Source organism: Lepidochelys kempii, chromosome 1 (genome assembly GCF_965140285.1).
Source record: "Lepidochelys kempii isolate rLepKem1 chromosome 1, rLepKem1.hap1, whole genome shotgun sequence".
Taxonomy (NCBI): domain Eukaryota; kingdom Metazoa; phylum Chordata; order Testudines; family Cheloniidae; genus Lepidochelys; species Lepidochelys kempii.
Genome location: NC_136380.1, coordinates 257,068,973 through 257,091,842, shown reverse-complemented (window position 1 = coordinate 257,091,842; position 22,870 = coordinate 257,068,973). Strand labels below are relative to the sequence as shown.

Here is a 22,870-nt window from a genome sequence, read left to right as displayed (position 1 = left end):
TTCAGCAGAGGCACAAGAGTGCCTTTGCAGAGGTCTGTGTTTTGACATCAGCCCTTCAAGGTAGGGAGCCAAGTGGCAGGGTAAGTAAGCAGCAGTGCCTCGGAAAGCAGCTTTCTCAGAGCATCTCCCTTTCTTTGCCCAGGGAAGGGAGAATTCATCAGGTGAGGGACTCTGAAGTGGGAGCCCAGGAGCAGAACTGACTGAAATTTTTTAAATGAAAAGTTTCCTTCACCTTGAAAACTGGCCTTTTTTTGAAAAAAGGGCATTTTAATGAAAAACTGTCACCATTTTCCACATTCTTTTTTTGTTTTTCACCAATCATGACTTTATCAGAATTGATTAAAAAAAAAAACAAACCCCAAACATTCCTGACATTTTTTGTTTAAACAAAAAATTACTTCGAGAACCATTTTGATAGTGTGTGGATTTAAATGTTTCATTAAAAGCTTTCAGGATTTTTTTTAAAAATAAGGTTGCGCAGAGCCCTGCCAAAGGAACACAGCTTCAGCATTTCCCACAAAACTGCATGTGCACTTTTCAGCCAGCTCTAGCGGGGAGATTCGGGGGCTCCACGCATTCCTGCTGGTAATGTGCCAGCACTGGCATCTGAGAGGATTACTCACACTGGGAATTCCTTATGTGTTTCCTCTCTCCTGCAGGAAGATCTGGTTTCCTCATCCGTCTAGAGGGGTGTCATAAATATAAAGGGAAGGGTAAACCCCTTTGAAATCCCTCCTGGCCAGGGGAAAGCTCCTCTCACCTGTAAAGGGTTAAGAAGCTCAAGGTAACCTCGCTGGCACCTGACCAAAATGACCAATGAGGAGACAAGATACTTTCAAAAGCTGGGAGGAGGGAGAGAAACAAAGGGTCTGTGTCTGTCTGGATGCTGCTCTTGCCAGGGACAGAACAGGAATGGAGTCTTAGAACTTTTAGTAAGTAATCTAGCTAGGTATGTGTTAGATTATGATTTCTTTAAATGGCTGAGAAAAGAATTGTGCTGAATAGAATAACTATTTCTGTCTGTGTATCTTTTTTGTAACTTAAGGTTTTGCCTAGAGGGGTTCTCTATGTTTTTGAATCTAATTACCCTGTAAGATATCTACCATCCTGATTTTACAGGGGGGATTTCTTTATTTCTATTTACTTCTATTTTTTATTAAAAGTCTTCTTGTAAAAAACTGAATGCTTTTTCATTGTTCTCAGATCCAAGGGTTTGGGTCTGTGGTCACCTATGCAAATTGGTGAGGCTTTTTATCCAACATTTCCCAGGAAAGGGGGGGTGCAAGTGTTGGGAGGATTGTTCATTGTTCTTAAGATCCAAGGGTCTGGGTCTGTAGTCACCTAGGCAAATTGGTGAGGCTTTTTACCAAACCTTGTCCAGGAAGTGGGGTGCAAGGTTTTGGGAAGTATTTTGGGGGGAAGGACGTGTCCAAACAGCTCTTCCCCAGTAACCAGTATTAGTTTGGTGGTGGTAGCGGCCAGTCCAAGGACAACGGGTGTAATATTTTGTACCTTGGGGAAGTTTTGACCTAAGCTGGTAAAGATAAGCTTAGGAGGTTTTTCATGCAGGTCCCCACATCTGTACCCTAGAGTTCAGAGTGGGGGAGGAACCTTGACCACTGGGAATTCCTTATGTGTTTCCTCTCTCCTGCAGGAAGATCTGGTTTCCTCATCCGTCTAGAGGGGCAAAGAGAAAGGAAACCACTTTCAGCTGTCCCTTCTTCCCAGGAGTAAAGGGACAGATCTTACCACTGGCAGAGTCCATGGGAAACCAAATGGCCCTATAAGTGCCTGCTCCCTTCCTGGTACTGCATGGTGGGGAGGGCAGCTGGGAAAACAATTCACAGCTCCACCCACTGCCTAGGAACGGGCAGGCAAACACCACAGGTGTTTTGCTGGCTGTCACCCGCTTTGGGGACAGGCAGTGGTGCAAGTAGAATTCCTTTTTTACCAGTACTCTGCACCAGCTAAAGGGTGGGGGGAATCTCCGCACATGACTTCTCATGTGACCCTGCCCCAGCCCAGGGCCCTGTGCTCTCCCCATCCCCTCCCCATGATCCGTCCCATGTTAGCTGGGGGGGCTCTGTCCTCTTCCCGCTGGGCTGGAAACTTCTGAACCGCAGGGTTCTCCAGAAATGCAGTGGGGAAAGGCGCAGAACGTGGGGCCAGCAGGCGGCCCTGCGCCGGCACCTCCTCCAGCGCAGCTGTACCACCCCCAGGCCCTTTCATGTAGCTGTGTCTCCTGAGTCCAGGGAGGCAAGGCTAGGGGCGGTACAGCCGCGCCGGAGGAGCTGCCGGCATGAGGTTCTGCTCCTTTTGCTGCTGCAGTTCCCGGGAGAGCCCTGAATCGCAGAGCTCTCCTGGGAGCCACAGCGGCGAAAGGAGCAGCACGTCTGGCGGCCCCCACCGTGCAGACCCCAGACAGGAGCCGCAGGCATGCAGCGTCAATTCAGGGCTCTCCCGGGAACTGCAGCAGCACCCCGTGCCGGCAGCACGATGTCCAGCCAATGCAATGGACTAGCTCTTACTTTAGTCTGCTTTAACCACTCCGTCAGAAGAAAGCCCACCAATCAGACACAGCACACCCAAGCTCCAGCCTCTTGGTGTTCACGTAGTTCCTGGGTTTGAGAGGCAATGGGTTCAGCATTCTTACTGGTGTCTGTCTGTGGTGGCAGGCTCCTGAGACGCGAACGGTTGATGCCTGGTGAACTCTGATAAGAAGGGAGTTCCAGGGCTAGGGGCAGCATCACGGTAGTCAGATTAGGGGAAGGATATGAACACAGTGGTGAGGTGGAATTCAATGGCAGCTAAAGAATATGGGACATACTGAGCTGACGGTAAGTTACAGGGCTCAGTACAGGAACTGTTGGATGAACTGCAATGGCCTGTGCTATGCAAGAAGACAGACTAGATGAGCTAATGGACCTGTCTGGCCTTAAACTCTGTTCATTTTGCACAAAAGAGGAGGCCTCGCAGCCCAGTTCTGATGGCTGTCACCCCACATCTTCATTTGGTGTGGTGAACAGATGTTGCATCATCTTGTGGTGACAGCATACAGCAGGAGGACACTAGATACTATGGCCCAGCTCCACAAAGGTACTTAGGTGCCCCAAGCCCAAATTTAGGCATGTAAGTGCCAGGTTTAGGTTCCACTTCGATCCACAAAACTTTTGCCAAACACTCAGCAGGTAAGTTTTGAAAGTAAAAATTCCCTCAGCACCCAAGTTTCTGCCTCTGGTCATGCATCCTGCTGCCTCACTCTAGGCACCCAGATGGGTGCTCTAACCATTGGACTACAGAATCTCTCTCTCGCTGGACCAATGATTGTTCAACTGTGGATAATTCTAAATAGTCATTGGGCCAGACACCAAGAGAATGACTCTGTTGTCCAGCGGTCAGGGCACCCATCTGGGAGATGGGGGGCCCCCCGGACCAGTCCCCCCTGCTCCAGCTACTCTTATTATTTATCCATAGGGGAACAGCTTCAACAGGCAAAACTGAGGGAGTCTTACATCAAAAGATCCCAGAGCTCAGTGGTTAGATACTCTCCTGAGAGGTGGGAGATCCCTGTTCAAATTCTTTCCTGTCCTCTGACGGGGTGCGGGGATTGAATCTTAGGCTCTCACCTCCCAGGCCAATGCTTTAACTACTGGCTAAAAGTTATAAGGTGGGCACTGGCACTGCTCCTAGTCCCACCAACCTCAATTTTGTGTGGAGCCATGTAGGTGTCTAACCACAGGTGAGAGGGAAGGGTCTTACAACACACTGGTGGTCAGCATTTCCCATGGGCTAGCTTAGGCAGCTCCCTGCCTAACATGTTAACTTTTGTGGATCATCACAAGGCACCTCTCTCTCCCCATTCATTGTATGGGCAGCCCAGGTGCCTAACTCACTCTTTGTGGAGCGCAGTGGTATTCCTGGTGCCTAAAAAGGTTAGATGCCTTGAGTCTGAGTGTTGCATAGGGTTGCCACGTGTCCTGTTTTCGACTGGAATGCCCAGTCGAAAAGGGACCCTGGCAGCTCTGGTCAGCACTGCTGACTGGGCTCTTAAAAATCCAGTCAGCGGCACAGCACGGCTCAGACAGGCTCCCTGCCTGCTATGGCTCTGTGCAGCTCCTGGAAGCAGCGGCATGTCCCCGCTTTGGCTCTTATGCTAGGGGGGCTGTGCATGCTGCCCCACACCTCAAGTGCTGGCTCCGCAGCTCCCACTGGCTGGGAACCTCCTTCAGCAGAGGCCCATTCCCTCCTCTCTCCACTTCCTCCAGCTAAGTCTTCTGTTTCTGGGAATGAAAAGGCTTTCTTGGTTTAGAGAGTTACCCCACTGGGCCAGGTGCTCAAGCAGAGAAGCTGAAGTTCTCCCAGTCATCTGCTCAGACCTGGGGATTCCAGCCCTCCCTTCCCCCCCAGAAAGGTTTCTGGGAAGAGAGTCTATTCAAAGTCAGTGACCTTACTGGCAGACAGCCCAGTGTCCCAGCAGGGGAGAGTCACACAGTTGATGGCTCTGTCAGCGCCAGCTTTCTAGGAGGTGCCCCCATGCCCTCTGCAGGAGCACAGTGTGTCCAACGCCACCTTTATGTCTTAACCCAAGATGGAGGATACAATGTAAAAGGACTTTCACAAAACAAAATGGCATTTACAAGTTGACACAGACGTATTCCCTCAGACTGTCACGGTGCTGGTTAGCGATTCATGGGGTGGGAGGAGGGACATACTCCTGGGAACCAAAAGCCAAGGTCAGGTTTGGAAATAGACAGTCAAATAGACTGACAGGGCAGTAAAGTCTGCCTCATGAGCTCTGCATTTGTACAGCAATTGCCTATTGGGTCAGAAAGAGTCTCATAAAAATAACTCTCACGTAGGCTAGGGTTGCCAGGTGTCCAGTTTTTGACTGGGCGTTCTGGTTGAAAAGGGACCCTGGTGGCTCTGGTCAACACCACTGATCGGGTCGTTAAAAGTCTGGTCAGCAGCACAGCGGGGCTGAGGTAGGCTCTCTGCACGGCTCCTGGAAGCAGTGACATGTCCCCCTCTGGTTCCTATGTGTAGGGGGATCCAGGGGGCTCCCCGTGCTGCCCTAAGCATTGGCTCTACAGCACCCATTGGCCAGGAATCTTTTTTTTAAACTAAATAAACAAACATTTTGCCCCCTCTATCCCAAAAAAGAAATTTAGTTCCAGTTTGTTGAAAGGCACCCACTTCAAATTCTTTCCGTCCTCATGGGGCTGGATTCAAAGTACAGATGAACTTACATGACTCTGGGAGCCACAAATTCCTGGATTGTACTTGCAATCCTACATCCACCACTGTGTGCCTCAGTTTCCCCAACTGTAAAATGGGAATAATTGCTTATCAGACTGAGGGCTTGTGAGGGTTAAAGTAATGTGCATACACATGTGAAGATGTATAGTACTTATTATGCCAGCCAGGTGGCACATACAGCATCTGGTGTCATGTCTGTAGGGACTCAAGACCTGACACTTTTTGTAACTGGCCACAAGATGGCATCATTGTGCCTCACATCCCACCAGCTGGGCATTTATCAGGAAGAGTAGGGTGCATGTAGGTGGCTAAGCTACAGTCATACCATCCCCAACACAACAGATCTTCCAGGAGATCTCCCCAGCTGATCGGCTGTAGAGCATTCACATTTAAATTCTTCAAGACAGCCTACGGCTCTCACATATATGGATGTAAATCCAGAGTGACTGCAGTGAGGTCAACGGTGGCATGAGTCTGCCTTTACACAATGCAAACAAGATCAGAATCTTCCTTCTCATTCTTACCTCTGAAGCTCTGCCTCTCCTAACACCTCAAACTGGTCTCCGCCTGCTTCCCCTGCATTCCCTATACTCTACCCCCACTTGTCTTTACTTGATGCCCCCTTGGTGTCTTTCTCCCAGGCACACCTTTGATGCCATGCCCTATGCCTGGAAAAGCCTCAATCCCCTTGAGCACTGAACACCTTCCCTCTCTAAATCCCTTCTTGGCTCTCTTTCACTCCCTGACAGCAGCACTGGCATCATAAGCAACCTTACTCCCACCTGACCACATCATTAATTGAAACAAATAACCTGTCGCTGATCTGGTCAGACTCCCTCTTGCAGGCCGCCCACCAAATGGCTGTGGAGAAGTCCAAACCTTTTGATCCCTGGGTGTTTTAAGGCTCCCGAGTCTGAACAGAATGCTACTCCCTCCTGACAGCGGTGACCTTGCTGTCCCCTGCCCAGCCCTATTACCAGACCTGACGCCGCAGGCTCCCCCAAGCTTCAATACACCTTTCTCCAGAAATCCACCAAAAGGTGTGAGGCATCTGGGTTACTACTTTAGTCTCTCAGGGTTGCACATGGTAGATGCAGCATACAATACGCATGCATTTTGCCTGGAGTTCTACAACGCTGCTGTTCTTTAATAGTATGAGAATTACACAGCGCTTAACAAAATAAAAACCCCACAGACAATTCTCCTCACTCTAGCCAACCCTTCCCGTTGGAGTCCTATCTGTTTCCAGATACACGGAGGTCCCAGCCACAGCAGCGTCCCTGATCTTACGCTCATGAAAAATTGTCAAAGAGAGAGACAATAGACTGAGCAACTCCTGCACTTTAGAGTATTCCAGTCCCTCTGTCAAGTGACTCATTGATCAGCCTACTCAGGTGATCCACAGGCCCTTACCAAGCTGACTTCATTGCCAGGTGACCTCTCCCGTGATAAACCATTTCTCCTGCTTGGGAGCCAGGCTACTGTATACAGTTATTCCATTTCAGTGGTCAGCCAATCGGATTTACCATCCTGCTATTGTCAGCCTTGTATCACTGCCTTGTTGGAATTTCAGTCCAACTTGGTGGTACAGAGGTAACAGAGTAGGTAAAGAACCCCACAGCCAAGATGGAGTCAGCAGGTTGACACAGATACAGATGAACAGTTCATAATCTCACACAGAGCTCATAAATCATACAGATTCCCCAAATCACCACACCAACATTAAAATCAAACAAAAATAGAAAAGAAACATGGAACCATAACATACAGAACAATCTCAGTTCTTCATAGTTCACTCTCCCCAAACCATTTTTCCTTTTCTCATTTTCTGTTATCTCCCCTCTTGCCCTCCTATACTTCTCCATTGGTCTATTTATTATTCTTGAGGAAGGGATTGTGCCTTCCTGTCTGTACAGTGCAATTCATATTTATTGGGCTAATGCCATAGGATGGGAGGAAGGATCTTGGTTGCCAGCCATCAACTAGAGATATGTACTAACTCCAGCATGGATTATTGGCTTGATGCAGGAGTGGTGGAAATTCCCTAAAAGTAAGTAAGAGAGAGAGAGAGAGAGAGTGTGTGGTGGGGGGGTGTCACCAGCCCCTGAACGGTGGCTCCGCCCCTGTGCCCACACTATCCGTTAGCCCTGAAGCCACACCCCCCACACTGCCCCTTCTCCCTGAGCCCCAGCCCTCATGCCACCTGTTCCCCTGCATGGCACATCTACTCCCCAATCCTCTCCCCCCAGCTTGCTCGCCCTTAGGGCTGGTAAAAAGTGGGAGGGCATATCCCTCCCACTTTTAAAAGTGATGGGGCCATGGCCCTGCTGCTCTCCCCGTTCTGGCACCCCTAGCCTGATGCATGAATTACTGAATGAAATTCTAAGGCCTGTGTTATCACAGAGGTCAGGCTAGATGAACACAATGGTCACATCTCACCTTGAACTCTCTAAGTGTATCATGCTTGTTAGCATATGAAAGCTAACTAAAAGAGAGGGTCTAACTCACTAAACTTCCATTAAAGACAGGTTTTAAATGCCATTGAATTGCACTGGCCTGGGAGAAGTTTTGGGGATGGACAGAGATAGAAAAAGGATAGTTTTTTGCTATGAAAAAAAGCAGGGACTAGTCCTACTAAGCACAGGCAGTCAGTGTGTATGAGTTTACTGAGTCAAATAAACCATAAAAAATTGACTGACATTAAAGTCAGTGCAAGAGACAAGAGTTGGAAACATTTCCCCCTTAATTGGACATATGCTTCTAAATAGATTCTTTTTTTATATATGTAATCCAGATTTATGGCTTGAACTGGATAGCTGAAATGTTTTTTCAAATGTTACCATGCATGATCATCAACAAAGAGAGTCTTAAGATTGCTTTGAATTGGACCCAATCCTACTCTGCAGGAGTTTTTGTAATTGTTATCAGGGGAGCAGAAATGAGCCCTGTTGATAATATATCATCTGATATTAGCCTTCCAAGAGGGCAGGTCATCTCATGGTTCAGTAACTGGTTAAAAGATAGTAAACAATGGGTAGAAATAAAATGGTCAGTTTTCACAATGGAAACAATTGAATAGCGAGGTCCCCCAAGGATCTGTATGGTGACCTAGGCTGTTCTACATATTCATAAACAATCTGGAAAAGGGGCTGGACAGTGAGGTGGCAACATTTGCAGACAAAATGAGACTACTCTAGATAGTTAAGTCCAAAGCTGACTGTGAAGTTACAAAGGGACCTCACTAAAGTGGGAAACTGGGCAACAAAATTGGCAAATGAAAATGAGTGTTGATAAATCCAAAGTAATGTGCACTGGAAAAAATAATCCTCAACTCTACATCCAAAATGATGGGGTCTAAATTAGTTGTTAACACTCAAGAAAGAGATCTTGGAGTCATTGTGGACAGTCCTCTGAAAACATCCACTCAATGTGCAGTGGCAGTCAAAAAACAAACAGACTGCTAGGAACAAGTAGGAAAGGGATAGATAATAAAACAGAAAAGATCATAATGCTGCTATATAAGTCCATGATACACCCACACCTTGAATATTGTGTGCAATTCTGGTCACCCTATCTCCAAAAAGATATTAGAATTGGAAAAGGTACAGAGAAAGGCAACAAAAATGATTAGTGGTATGGAACAGATTCCATTTGAGGAGAGAGTGAAAAGACTGGGATTGTTCACTGTAGAAAAGACATGACTAAGGGGTCATATGACAGAGGTCTATAAAATCATGAAAGGTGTTACTTTCCCCTTCACATGACACAAGAACCAGGGGTCACACAATGAAATTAATAGGCAGCAGATTTAAAACAAACAAAAGGAAGTACTTACTCAACCTGGGACACTCGTTGCCAGGGGATGCTGGGAAGCCCAAAAGTATAACTGGGTTAAAAAAAGAATTAGATAAATTCATGGAGGATAGGTCCATCAATGGCTATTAGCCAAGGTGGTCAGTGATGCAACTCCATGCTCTAGGTGTCCTTAAACTCCTGATTGCCAGAAGCGGGGACTGGATGACAGGGGAAGGATCACTTGATAATTGCCCTGTTCTGTTAATTCCCTCTGAAGAATCTGACACTAGTCACTGTCAAAAGACAGAATACTGGGCTAGAAGAACTACTGGTCTAACCCAGTGTGGCTGTTCTCATATTTATTATTAGTATTAATTATTTGTATTACCATAGCACCTAGCATCCCTAGTCATGGACCGAGACCCCACTGTGCTAGGTGCTGTACAAACACAGCACTAAAAGGCAGTCCTTCCCCCAAGGAGCTGACAATCTAAGTATCATACAAGGGATAAGAGGTGGGTACAGCGCAAGAAGGGTGAGCACATGGAAACAATGATACAATAGTGGTCAGGATAATGAGCAGCTGCCTAACCATTGTCAAGGGTTATTTTTTGTAGGTATCATGGCACAGGAGAGTTTTAAGAAGGGATTTGAAGGAGGAGGATGGGGTGGCTTTTTGTTGTACATTTTTTCAGTGAAAAGGGTAGAATGTCAGTGTCATCAAACAAGCATATTATATATTTGCTGTATCCTGGGACTGTTAGCCCCTTCACTTTTCCTAAAAGGAATCAGTCCCAGATTTAGACGGGGGACTAGGAGAGAGATGGGGAGTTCAGGTGTGAGTGGAGCTCTGAACAAGACTGAAGTGACAGGTTTTGCCTCTCTCTTAAGGACCTGATCTTACACAGTGGGGAACTTCCTCAACTCCGGTCCCAGTCAGTGGGGATGGTGAGGAGCTCAGCACCGAGCAGGACGAAGCCCCAAATGCTTTGAAATCAGAGGAGAGTTGGTGTCACAAAGATCAAATGCAGCCTCTTCTTTTCCATGGGTGAAGCCCCCGTCCATGCAGGGGGAGATTGTCCACAGGCACACACAACACCTAACTCCCACTGAAATTACACGCATTGGGGATCTGGATACTTGTTTCCCCTCACAGACCTTTCCTCTGGAGTCCTCAATTTCCAGTGTCACTGTTCGGTCACAACAACAGTTATTTAGTACTATACCTGTACCATGAGAGAGAACCACAACGCTTTGCCCTTCATCTGAGGATCTCAAAGCACTTTGTGAACATTTCTAGGTCTCATAACACCTCTCCGGGATAGATACAGTATTTATACCCTAATTTTGCAGATGCGGAAGCTGAAGCAGAGTCACTTGCCCAAATTCAGACAGAGAGTCAGTGGCAGACCTGGGAATAGAACCAAGAAGAGCTGCCTCCAAGTCCACTGAGCTAACCAATAAGCAATGGTGCTGATTCTGTCTCACCCAGATTTTAACTAGAAACTTTGGATCTTCCCACTCAGAGTTTTCAATCCTCCACCAGATTTCAACTGGGAACCAAAAACAGAGGGCCCAAACCAAAACCCTGGATCTAGTCACTCCCAAACTTTGGAGAGGTCCAGATCTGATGTTTGCCGCTCAGAATCACCTCTAGTGGACTAGACGTCACATCTCCCCGGGACCAGCCCTTGCCCCAGGAGCGATTGCCTCTAAAAGCCCAGTGCAGAAGATGCTGCTGTCAACCCGCAGCCATGACAAGACTACCCCTTCCCGCCCCTATATTGTACTGCAAAGCCTCTTCCATCTCCTGGCATGTGGGACTGATCCCACAGGATACCTTCATTTAATGGGGCAGAGGGATCTCACAGGTACTACTTTGGCCCCCTGCCTCACAAATGCCCCCAAGGTGCACAGTTGTCCAGTGCAACCTCCGTACAATTGCTTAGACATTATACAACATTTCCAAAAACTCAGCCATCTTTCTCCCCTGGCTCTGTAAACTACACCTGTTACAAGCAATAAAAAGGAGCCACACAATCATCAAGTGGAAAATATTTTCCCCCTCCCCCTCTTTCTTCCACCTACGAGGTATGATTCTCAGGCTGCACTGTATGGATTAGATTTTCAGCGAGTCACTTATTTCTGGCAGAACCTGCCTCCGCTCTCTCTCCCTGCTCACTGGATGAGTGACACTAATCAATGGTGTGGGAGGTAAGGAGGAGATTAGCATTGCTGTGATTGACAAGCCTCACTCAGTATAGCAGTGGATACCTGAAGACCCACTGGATAGATCTAACCCGTTGATACCACGCCCATCGCTGAAACAAAGGGCTCACTTTGTGAACAGAAACAAACAGGGCAAGTTACCGCAAAAAAGGCCTAACTCAGTGACATTTTTAATCAAGAAATTTCCCTATATTAATCACAATATGTAATCAACAGGAAAATTGGTCCCTGCTGTGGAAGGAAAGATCCCTTGAATTATCTCAGCAGGGAAGCTGGCACTAATTTATCGCTGTTTCGTGCCAAGTCTTTTTGATGCGACAGATGAATGAAGCTGATGTTTTGGACCTTGACTCTCTCATTTACCCTAAGGTCTTTTACACTGGGCTGGCAGGGCCATGTAAGAGGGAATCAGGCCCTTAGTCTTTTGAAGCATGGCTAAGGTCAAGAAAGCTGGTGCTGTTAAAACTGCTCTCTCTCTTTTCCTTTCTTTTGCCCACCCCCATCCCTGCACACCTCCAAAGTCTTGGCTGGATAGGACTCTCCTCCTCCTCTCTTCATCCCGGAAGAGCTGATATCACTTCAGAAGAGCAAGCATTGAAGCCCATTCTGCCTCATCTCAGTAAACTCGTGGGCTGAGTGCCTGTCACATTGTTGCTGGTGATATTGCTGTAGAAAGCAGCAAGGGCACAGTTTGCCTATCAGAAACATTTGCTTCCTCATTTTAAGAAAATGTCTCCCTTTAAAATATGTCACCAAATCAAAATGTATTCCCCCTCTCTCACACACCTTTTCTCCTGAATTCTGGCTAGGGGAGGGGAGGCCTGTGACACAGTTTCCTTTAGCCCTAAAGAGGAGGGAGAGCTGGAAGCACCACGCTCTGGCTCTTTCCCTCTCTGTCCCCCTAGAGGAGATGGGGAACCAGCAGGGGAATAGATCCTCCTCTATGAAAAAGGGGGCAGGTAGGGAACTACCAGCCTGGACAATTCTTCTCTGCCCATCAGAGCCCAGTGCTGCTCCACCTACTAACAGAAAGCCATGGAGGCCCAGAAATACTCCAGGCAGGGAACAGCTCCTGCTGTTACTCCCACTTCTGATTCTCCTGCCTGATGAGTCCTTATTGCACCTGCCTGTGAAGAGGCAGGAGGTGGGGGAGCTGAGAGCTCCCAGGGCCAGGAGAAGAGGAGAACCGTATTCCCACATGCTCCTCTTTACTTTAACCACTGCACAGCACCTCTATTGTGAGCTCACTGGCTTAGCACTTAGCTTGCTGGTTAACACTTAAGGCCCAGACTTTTGTGAGGCCACGGGCTCAGCAGCTGAGCTGATGTGAGAGGTCTTTGAGAGTGGTGCAAAGTAGCCTCCCAGCAGTCGGTCAGTGCTGATGAAAAGAGGAACTCTAGCCTAGCCCACCCCACCCTCTGGAATTCAGGGTCCGGGCTCTGGACTCGAGGCATTGGTCTGGGTTTGCTACCCAAACACCCCTGCTTTCCAAGACTACTTTCAATCACGTCTTTGCTCTATCTCCATAGGACAAAGGGAGTAAAGCCTTCCGATGGCCTGAAAACACACAGAGACTTTGGACCCTGATCCTCTTCAGAGCACAGAGAGAAATTAAAGCTTTTAAAAGAGGCTCAAACAAATACCACTTAAAAGCAAAACAGACTTACTCTGAAGTTGGTGGTGCTGCCTCTGTGATGAGCAGACAGTCTCCAGCGATTGCTCCACTTGCCCCAGCTCCTAGTACTAAAACTCAGTGGGGGTGTTTGGGTTGGCTAGCTCCCAGTACCAAGGGGAAATCAGGACCCTGAGACTGACAGTTCCCAGGAACAATGGGGAGAGGCCAATGCTCCACGTCACCCTGATTGACAGGGCGGGCAGGCTAATCAGGGAGGCAGGAGGCCAGGGGGGGTCCCTTCCTCTGTGTGAGCTGGAATTGCCTGGGTCAGGCAGAGTGGGGCCAAGCTAAGGAGAAAGCAGGGGCCCCGAGCTGAGCTGGGGAGCAGAGCTGTGCCAGCCAGAGGGGCCAGAGAAGCAGCCCAGGAAGCAGGTCAGTGCTGGGAGCAGAGTCACAGAAGAGGCCACAGAGCAGACCTGTGCTGGGAGCAGAGCTGCAGCAACCAGAGCCAGAGGGGCCAGAGAAGCAGCCCAGGGAGCTGGAGGCACAGCAGGAGCTGTGCTGAGGCAGAGTGGAGCTGGAGCAGTCCAGAGCTGTGTGCTGTGAGCAGCTGGGGAGAGCGAGGGGGGACCCTGGGCAGCAGGCCCAGCACAGGGAGATGCCCCCAGCCAAGAGGCCCTGCAGGCTAGACTTGGAGGGGGATCATAACCCCAACGGGGCAGAGGCGACACTGGGAAGGGTCCTGCCGCCTAGAGCCTGAGGGTGTGTGACCACCACCAGAGCAAGTGTCCAACCCACAGCATCTCTGCAGCACAGCCAGGGCCTGAGAAGGAGGCCTGGGACGTGTGAGGAACAGACTGTGAACTGCCCTGACATTCTAGAGACTCTGGTTGTGGCGTCCCCATGCCACAGAGCGGGGTGACACGTTTTCCTTTAACCTTTCCCCTTTTTCCTTATTTTTTTAAATTGATTGTTTAATAAATTGTATTTGCTTTGAACTGTATGTAATGATCAGTGGGTCAGGGAAGCATCTAGTGCAGAGAGAGCACCCAGGAGTGGGGACACCCTAGCCCCTGCCCTAAGTGACCACAACAAGGTTGGGGGTTGAGCCCCCCAGGAATCCTGGGCCCAGCCTTGTTGGGGTTATGAGGACTCTGCCACACGGGGGAGAGTGGAAGGGGAGCCCTTGAGGTCAGGCAGAGACTGAGGACTCAGATCCTTTCACTAGCCCACTTCACCGGAGTAGTGTATAAGCCAGGAAAGTTTCCCCACAACAGCGGGACCATTCCCCCGCTTATACTAGCTTGTACTTCCTCTTAGGTGTCTCAGGCTGGTTTCCTGAGAGGCAAATGGACTTTAGCTGTTTTGTGAGCCTGCCGGTTAACCCTTGCTTTCCTGACTGGATCCACAAAGCTTTCTAAATAGGTCACTCCCTACCCCTCTTGGGACCCAGGTATGTAATATATCCCATCACAGCAAGGTTACTGACTAAGTACCTCTACAATGCTGGAATGATAGATATCGAGGCATAGGCCTCTTTTAAGTTGCTGTCGCTTACTTGCTTATGTGATGTCAAGGAACAGGTCCCTGTAAACTCACTGACCAAACATCCCTGGTTTGCTGGTCACTAGCTCAGCAGCATTAGCCAGTTGGTATGATGTCATAGCCTCTGTGAGGTCACTGGCTTCACTCATCTAGCAAGCTGGGCTGCTGTCTAAACAGAAGAGTCTCTGAGGTTACCTCTTCAGCACTTCTACCTTGTTTGGATGATGCCAATGGACAGGTCTCTCTGAGACTACTGATTCAAACTGCTGGTCCTTCAGTGTCTGAAAAAGATCAAAGTAGGAGGAGAACCTCCCCCATTCTGGTGGATGCACGTTATTGTGCAAGTTGACATCATGTAGTGAAGTGATACTTCAATATCCTGTCAGATGGGACATGACATGTTGAAGAAAACAGAGCTAAGGGAATAAATGTACTGTGCATGTGTGCACATGCAGAGTGTGCAGTTGTGTAGGGGAACAAACTTTGTCTACCCACAACCCCACAGTGGAGTACCAAGAGGGGACACGGTATTGACAGTCATTTTGTTTTCCTTCATTCTGGTGAGGAATGAAGGAAGGGAGGCCTAGAAGTGGGAAACTCTCCTTTTTCCCTCTCTGCCCCCTTATAAGGGAGGAGGAACCAGCAGGGGGACAGATCATCCTGTAGAAGAAAGAAAGCTGATCAGAGACTCCTAGTTTGGATAATTCTCTTAGCAGGTGCTGGTGCTGCTCCACCTACTGACAGGAAGGCTTGGAGCCCCAGAAATGCCCCCAGCCGGACACCAACCAGCCCCTCCTGCTGCCCCTGCTTCAGATTCTGTTCACCAGCCCATGAAGAGCCAGGAGGAAGTGGAGGGCTGGATAGCTGAGCTCTCCATGCCCAAAAGAGGGTGAACCAACCTGTGAGCCCCTGAGATCCTTCTTACTTTAATCCCTGATTAATGAAAAGATGTTAACTGGGAAAATAACAAACAACCTTTGTCCTTGAAAGAAAAGGAGGACTTGTGGCACCTTAGAGACTAACAAATTTATTTGAGCATAAGCTTTCGTGAGCTACAGCTCACTTCATCGGATGCATTCAGTGGAAAATACAGTGGGGAGATTTATATACATCGAGAACATGAAACAATGGGTGTTACCATACACACTGTAAGGAGAGTGATCACTTAAGGTGAGCTATTACCAGCAGGAGAGCAGGGGCGCGGGGTGGAACCTTTTGAAGTGATAATCAGGGTGGACCATTTCCAGCAGTTGACAAGAACATCTGAGAACCACTAACCCAGGAACCTATCCCTGCAACAAAGCCCGTTGCCAACTGTGTCCACATATCTATTCAGGGGACACCATCATGGGGCCTAATCACATCAGTCACACTATCAGAGGCTCGTTCACCTGCACATCTACCAATGTGAGATATGCCATCATGTGCTAGCAATGCCCCTTTCCCATGTACATTGGTCGAACTGGACAGTCTCTACGTAAAAGAATAAATGGACACAAATCAGACGTCAAGAATTATAACATTCAAAAACCAGTTGGAGAACACTTCAATCTCTTTGGTCACTCGATTACAGACCTAAAAGTGGCAATTCTTCAACAAAAAAAACTTCAGAAACAGACTCCAACGAGAGACTGCTGAATTGGAATTAATTTGCAAACTGGATACAATTAACTTAGGCTTGAATAGAGACTGGGAGTGGGTGGGTCATTACACAAAGTAAAACTATTTCCCTTTGTTTATTTCCCCACCCCCACCATTCCTCAGACGTTCTTGTCAACTGCTGGAAATGGCCCACCTTGATTATCACTACAAAAGTCCCCGTCCGTCCCCCCCTGCTGGTAATAGCTCACCTTAAGTGATCACTCTCCTTACAGTGTGTATGGTAACACCCATTGTTTCATGTTCTCTATGTATATAAATCTCCCCACTGTATTTTCCACTGAATGCATCCAATGAAGTGAGCGGTAGCTCACGAAAGCTTTTATGCTCAAATACATTTGTTAGTCTCTAAGGTGCCACAAGTACTCCTTTTCTTTTGCGAATACAGACTAACACGGCTGCTACTCTGAAACCTTTGTCATTGAGTCAATGCAGTCCCCGGGAATGCATTCCTTTGCCCAACTGTTTGAACAGAAATCAAGCGTCCCTATTTTCTAAATGTAATCAAATGAAAATAAAGACCTCTCTCAGCCATTTGACCGAGGAAATGTTCTCAGCTTAAACCCCTCTCCTGGAAAGCCACTTATTGTTCCTTTGAATGGGAACCCCGTTCAAAACAACATTGCTCTTTAATAAACATCAGACCTCAAACTCCCTCTCTACACTTAGACAATTGAGGGAACATTTTCAAAAGGAGCCAAGTGATCTGGGAGCCTGAGCCTCATGGAAAGTCAGTGGGATTGAAGGCTTCGCTGTCAATTAGGTGCTTTTGAAAATTTCACCCTTTGGCAGAACGCTGAGAAACAAGCCAGGGTGAGAATTCGCCCAGCCCGGGGAGAAGGAGCTAAGAAGTCTTTAAGCCTTAAGGAGGTTTTAGTACCCTTATACAAGGCACTGGTGAGACCTCACCTGGAATACTGTGTGCAGTTCTAGTCTCCCACGTTTAAGAAGGATGAATTCAAACTGGAACAGGTACAGAGAACGGCTACTAGGATGATCAGAGGAATGGAAAACTTGTCTTATGAAAGGAGACTCAGGGAGCTTGGCTGGGTTAGCCTAACTAAAAGAAGGTTGAGGGGAGATATGATTGCTCTCTATAAATATATCAGAGGGATAAATACCAGAGAGGGGGAGGAATTATTTAAGCTCAGTACCAATGTGGACACAAGAACAAATGGATATAAACTGGCCACTAGGAAATTTAGACTAGAAATTAGACAAAGGTTTTTAACTATCAGAGGAGTGAAGTTTTGGAATAGCCTTCCAAGGGAAGCAGTGGGGGCAAAAGAGCTATCTGACTTTAAGATTAAACTCAATAAGTTTATGGAGGAGATGGTATGAAGGGGTAACATGGTTTTGGTAATTAAATATTCATGGTAAATAGGCCCAGTGGCCTGTGATGGGCTATTAGATGGGGTGAGATCCGAGTTACCCAGGAAAGAATTTTCTGTAGTATCTGGCTGATGAATCTTGCCCATATGCTCAGGGTTTAGCTGATCGCCATATTTGGGGTCGGAAAGGAATTTTCCTCCAGGGCAGATTGGAAGAGGCCCTGGAGGTTTTTCACCTTCCTCTGTAGCATGGGGCACGGGTCACTTGCTGGAGGATTCTCTGCTCCTGGAAGTCTTTAAACTACGATTTGAGGACTTCAATAGCACAGATATAGGTGTGAGGTTTTTTTTGTAGGAGTGGTGGGTGAAATTCTGTGGCCTGCGTTGTGCAGGAGGTCAGACTAGATGATCATAATGGTCCCTTCTGACTTAAATATCTATGAATCTATAAGCCACTTTTGCGCCCTCCTGATTCCAGGCTGCTGTAGAAACCAGTGCGCTCCCAGAGAGCAGCTGTAGAAGCCAGTGAGACCCCTTCCTGCCCCCAACGCTCACCCAACAGAGGGGCTTGCAGCAGGGCCTTTTAGGACAATGTAAACTGCCTTGCCCAAGCCTGTGCGGGGGATAGGGGGAGGAGGAGAATTCTCTCCTGTCTGGAAGCAGGGCTCTGCTACACTCTGCAGCAGTACAAGGGAGCCGTAGAGAAGAGAATCCTTCCCCCTGCTGCCCACACTCCTCACTACTTCGCCTTCAGTGATGGGGTACAAACATCTCCTCTCCCACACTCAGCACCCAGTTGGCTACATCTTACAGAACCACTCATGAGTCAGCTAAGGAGCGAAGTGATCTAGCAATCCCTAGAACAGCCCTCCATGAGAATACTGCAGGAGTGACGTAGGCCAATATGTTCGACAGTGGCTGCTGATTTTTGGATGCCCAACTTGAGACACCTGTTGATTTTCGGAGGTGCTGAGCACCCGCAGCTCTCTCTGATTTCAGTTGGAATTGTAGGGGCTCAGCACCTTTGAAAATCAACAAGCTGGGCACCCAAAACATGAGGCCCCCAGGACTGAGAGGACAATATTTCTAATTTTGGCTTTCCTGTCTTGCCCTAGAATCAACTAGGGCCCTACGACTTCTGGGCAGGACTGTATGGGAGCTCTGTCCTCTCCAGCTGTGTCTTAGCAAGTCCAGCTGAAGAAACATTGTCCCTAAAATTACACAAATTATCAGTGCTGCTACCTATTAGAATATAATAGTTACTAGGTCTTCACAGACATACTGATCACTTATTTATAATGTTAACCAGGGCAGTGGCTGACTTCTAATGCATACAACCATACCCATTTCAGCTTACCACACAGGGAGAATGCCTGAGAGACAAGGGTTGTGCAGATGACTAGTCAGCATGAATAAAGCATAGGACAGACATCATGATGATGCCAAGTATCAGAGGAGTAGCTGTGTTAGTCTGTATCCAGAAATACAATGAGGAGTCCAGTGGCACCTTAAAGACTAATCTTTTAGTCTTTAAGGCGCCACCGGACTCCTCATTATTATTGTGATGGGCACAGTATGGCTATAGTACAGTTGGCTATTGTCAGCCAAATTCTGCCCTGGCCTTCATTTAGATTGTAAGCTTTCTGAAGCAGGGATCATCTCTTTGTTGTGTGTTTATACTAGCACAATGGGATCCTGGCCCAGTGACTGGGGCTCCTAGGCACTACTGCCACACAAGTAATTAATACAGAAAATAATAATAGTCTGTATAAGATTCCAGGATTGTCACTCTGAAGCCTCGAATGCCTGTTGAGTCAGTGTGACGTGATAGACACCACTACAAGCATGGCTGAGAGCTTTTTGTTCCAAATATCACCAGGTTAAGTTATCACTGGGCTTCACGGTCTATTACCATCCAGTGTTTAAGTTCTCAGCCATTTTGAATGTATGAAGTACACCCGTACAGTGAACAGCTACAGTAAGGCCTGTATCTATGCCATGCCAAGAGTCCTAGACCACTGTGATATCAGAGGTAACTCAACCAAACACCATCCTCACTCTACAGGTAATTTGCTTGCAACAGTTTCATTCGTTGTATTAGGGAGTGTGGACGGATGGTGGATTACTTGGCCCAACTCCCATACCTATGCAACACCAGGGCTTTCAGTTCCTGGTAATAATAATAATACTGGCCTTTGTGTAACTGCACTGAAGTCTAGGGAGTTGCACAGCCTGTGAGTCATTGTGTTTGTGTAAGGGGAGAATGTTCATCTTGCCAGAGGTGTGCCTGGCTAGAATTGTTCTCTTCTATAACTGCCAAAATGTAGGTTTCTCCCAGCTGGCAGCAGCTCATAAAAAGTGTCTGAAAACTGCTGCCGAGCTCTGGCTATGAAGGCTCCAAGGAGAACTGTTCATCCCCATCATGCAATTCCCAGGCAAACCTCCTGTCACTTGGCAGAACACTTTTCCACGCTGTGTTTATTTTCCTTTTTATTTTATTTCTTTTTAGAAACCTGTATTTCTTTGGTTGGCAGCCTGCCACCAGGACTGGAACAAACTGTTCCCTTGCGTGTGGGGCACTCGCCTGTATCAGCCAGTCAGAGAGCCACCTGCCATGTCACCACTCCCTAGCCAGTGCCACTTTATCAAAACACACACTATTTTGTAATCAACTTGTGTTTGCATTAGGGGTTTAGGTTCCAAAACAACTAGGAGATGGATGAGTAATTTATACTCCATGCCAGTGTAGGGTGACCAGACAGCAAATGTGAAAAATTGGGACAGGGGGTGGAGGGTAATAGGAGGCTATATAAGAAAAAGACCCCAAAATTGGGACTGTCCCTATAAAATCGGGACATCTGGTCACCCTCTGCCAGTGCAACAGGCTCTTGGGCTCCTACCTGTCTGCAATCCACTCCCGGTTCACACACCACAGTGCACTGATCTGGGGGTGGAGGGATTTTAATCCTTAAACTGATAGGATTTTCTAGGCTGCCAGGAGGACATGCATAGTCTGCGTACCTCAGTTTAAAAGTGGTATATAGCTCCTAGGAAATGCAATTCCTTTCCCCCACTGTTGGCCTTGCAGTAGTTCAGCTACTAGATGAGGCGATAGCTTATTTTTGGTATTTCTTTGGAACTCTACCACCATAGTATCTGAGCACCCCACAATCTGTAACATAGTTCTCTTCACAACCCCCCGTATGAAGTAGGGCAGTGCTATTATCCCATTTCACAGGTGGGGAACTTAGGCACAGAAACTAAGACCCAGATCCTCAACAGCATTTAGGTGCCTAACTCCCATTGGAAATCAGCGGAGCACTTGAGTATTTCACACCCTTCATAAACGTTGTTACAAAAATTTCCTGCTTTGTTTTTTAATTTTGAAAAATATGGTGACCTTATCCCACCCCCGCCTCTCCGTCTCGTCTAATCTAAATGATCCAGCCACCGTCCACCCACTGGCTGGAATACATTTGCATAAATCATTAATCAAATACTTTTGAATAATGAACACATATGTAAGAGCCAGTGTCTCTTCATGGATAATTCATTGATTGTTTGCTGCAAATAGGTCACTGAGCTCCTCTGAAGATGCTCTCAAAATGGGGTCTAGTACAAGTCATCAGGTCTACCTTGTAATATTAATCTGCCTGAAGGGGAGCAGAGAACTACCCAACCTCCAAGTGGCATAGTGAGAGTGTGTGGAAGGAAGGGGGTTGGAAGTAAAGGGAAATTTAGGGAGATTTTTCATAGATACCAGATTCAAAGGCCAGAAGGGACCACTGTGATGGTCTAGTCTGACCTCTTTGATGCAGACTTTGGGCATCTCATGTTCCATCACAGAGACACTCTTAGAGATGGAGATAACTAACCTATTCTGTCATCCAGTCCATCCCACTACCAGCACAGAATGATTCTTTGCAAGCTAGTATATATTCTAGTGTTTATCCCTATCTAGTTCTAATGAGACTTCCATGACTTGAGATTATACCAATAAATACCACTGTCAGGAATTTTCCCCTTCTTAACTTAATCTTTTTGTAACCCTTCTGCTTGTCAGAGTTGGCAGCAACAAGGGCCGGGTTCAGTATCTAGAGGTTCTGTTCCAATAACAGAGTGCAAAACCGGCTCGAGCCCCCACCCAGTGACCTGGGATAACTACATACCCGGGATAACCACCCCCGGGCACCTTCAAGAGGTAATACTTCCCCTCTCGCAAGCACAGAGGCTGAGTGTAGCAAAAGCCTTTTAACAACAGAGAGAAACAATGTGGCATTATATTGGGGAAACACCACCAACAGGAATTGTAACACAAACCATGAGCAAAACCCACCCCAGCAAATTGGGCTGTGTCCTTTCCCTTTGGTCCTTGAGTCCCCAAAAATCACCCGAAGTCCCAAAAGTCCAACAACCCAAAAGTCTCTGTCCTTGGTCAGTGCATCCCCAGAGTTCAAAAGTTTATCTGCAGAGTTTTACCTCCCAGCCTGGGTGGAAATGGGGGGGGGGGTTAAGGGCACCTTACGTGGTCCAAAGCCGACTGCCCCGCCTCTCCGTGGGGCTCCTCTCTACCAGCCGTCCCATGAGCTGCTCTAGCCATCCCACAAACTGCTCCACTCTGTTAGCCGCTCCACTCCACCAGCCATCCCATGAGCTGCTCCACTCCACCAGCCGTCCTGCAATATATCTTCAGAGCCCACCCCACTACTTAACACAGCACTCAGTAATTTTAGCTTTTTAGTGATTTCAACTTGTAGTAGGGGAGCCTCAGTACTGGTGCACCATTATTCCAAATCAAGTTCAGCTCAGCAGCCTGTAACTAGACTCCTAAGGGAATCAAAATTAGCTCTGATATTCCACAGTAGTGAGATGAAAAGGTACAATTGGTGTTTTAAGCCATCACCAGGGAGCCTATACCATCAGATATTAATACATATCCCCAACCTCTCCCCATTCACTGGGCTCTGGAGCCCATGACCCTTGCCTAGAGAGTGCTGCTTAGTTGATGGAGAGTCCCACAATCATAACAAAAGGCCAAGTATAGTTCCACTGTCCTTGATTCACATAATCAGGATAATAACAGTTTATTCCTTCCCCAATAACAGAGAAACTGGGGCTCCTACAGCAGCCAAAGTAACCATCTAGGCAGGGTGGGTGTGCCTATGCAAATGAGATCAGCCCCTGAAGTTCTTTTCCACAACCAGCCACAACTCACCACCAGATGTCAGGGTAGAGCTCATCCTGACTTTGCTTACATCATTATTCCCAGTTAGATTTAATAATTTATTAAGATGATGTTGAAATAAAAAGAAAATGGTACAGAGTTGAAGCATAGAAGTTTCTGGTTATCAGGGAATAAGGTACAGATTATCAAGGGGTGCGAATTCGGTTTAGGAACAAGGTGGCGTAAGGAATACATAATCTGCAATCTCCCCGATTG

General features: G+C 47.5%; 1 protein-coding gene across 5 annotated transcripts in view; it reads right to left on the bottom strand.

Moving 5' to 3' along the window:
* The window catches only part of LOC140903522 (apolipoprotein L6), a 59,184-nt gene extending 46,129 nt beyond the window's left edge, over positions 1–13,055 (bottom strand). For all 5 annotated transcript variants that reach the window (XM_073324921.2, XM_073324948.1, XM_073324930.2 and 2 more), the window contains exon 1: positions 12,948–13,055. The gene's annotated coding sequence lies outside the window, so the exon portion shown is untranslated. The remainder of the gene's footprint in view (positions 1–12,947) is intronic.
* Positions 13,056–22,870: the final 9,815 nt, after the last annotated feature.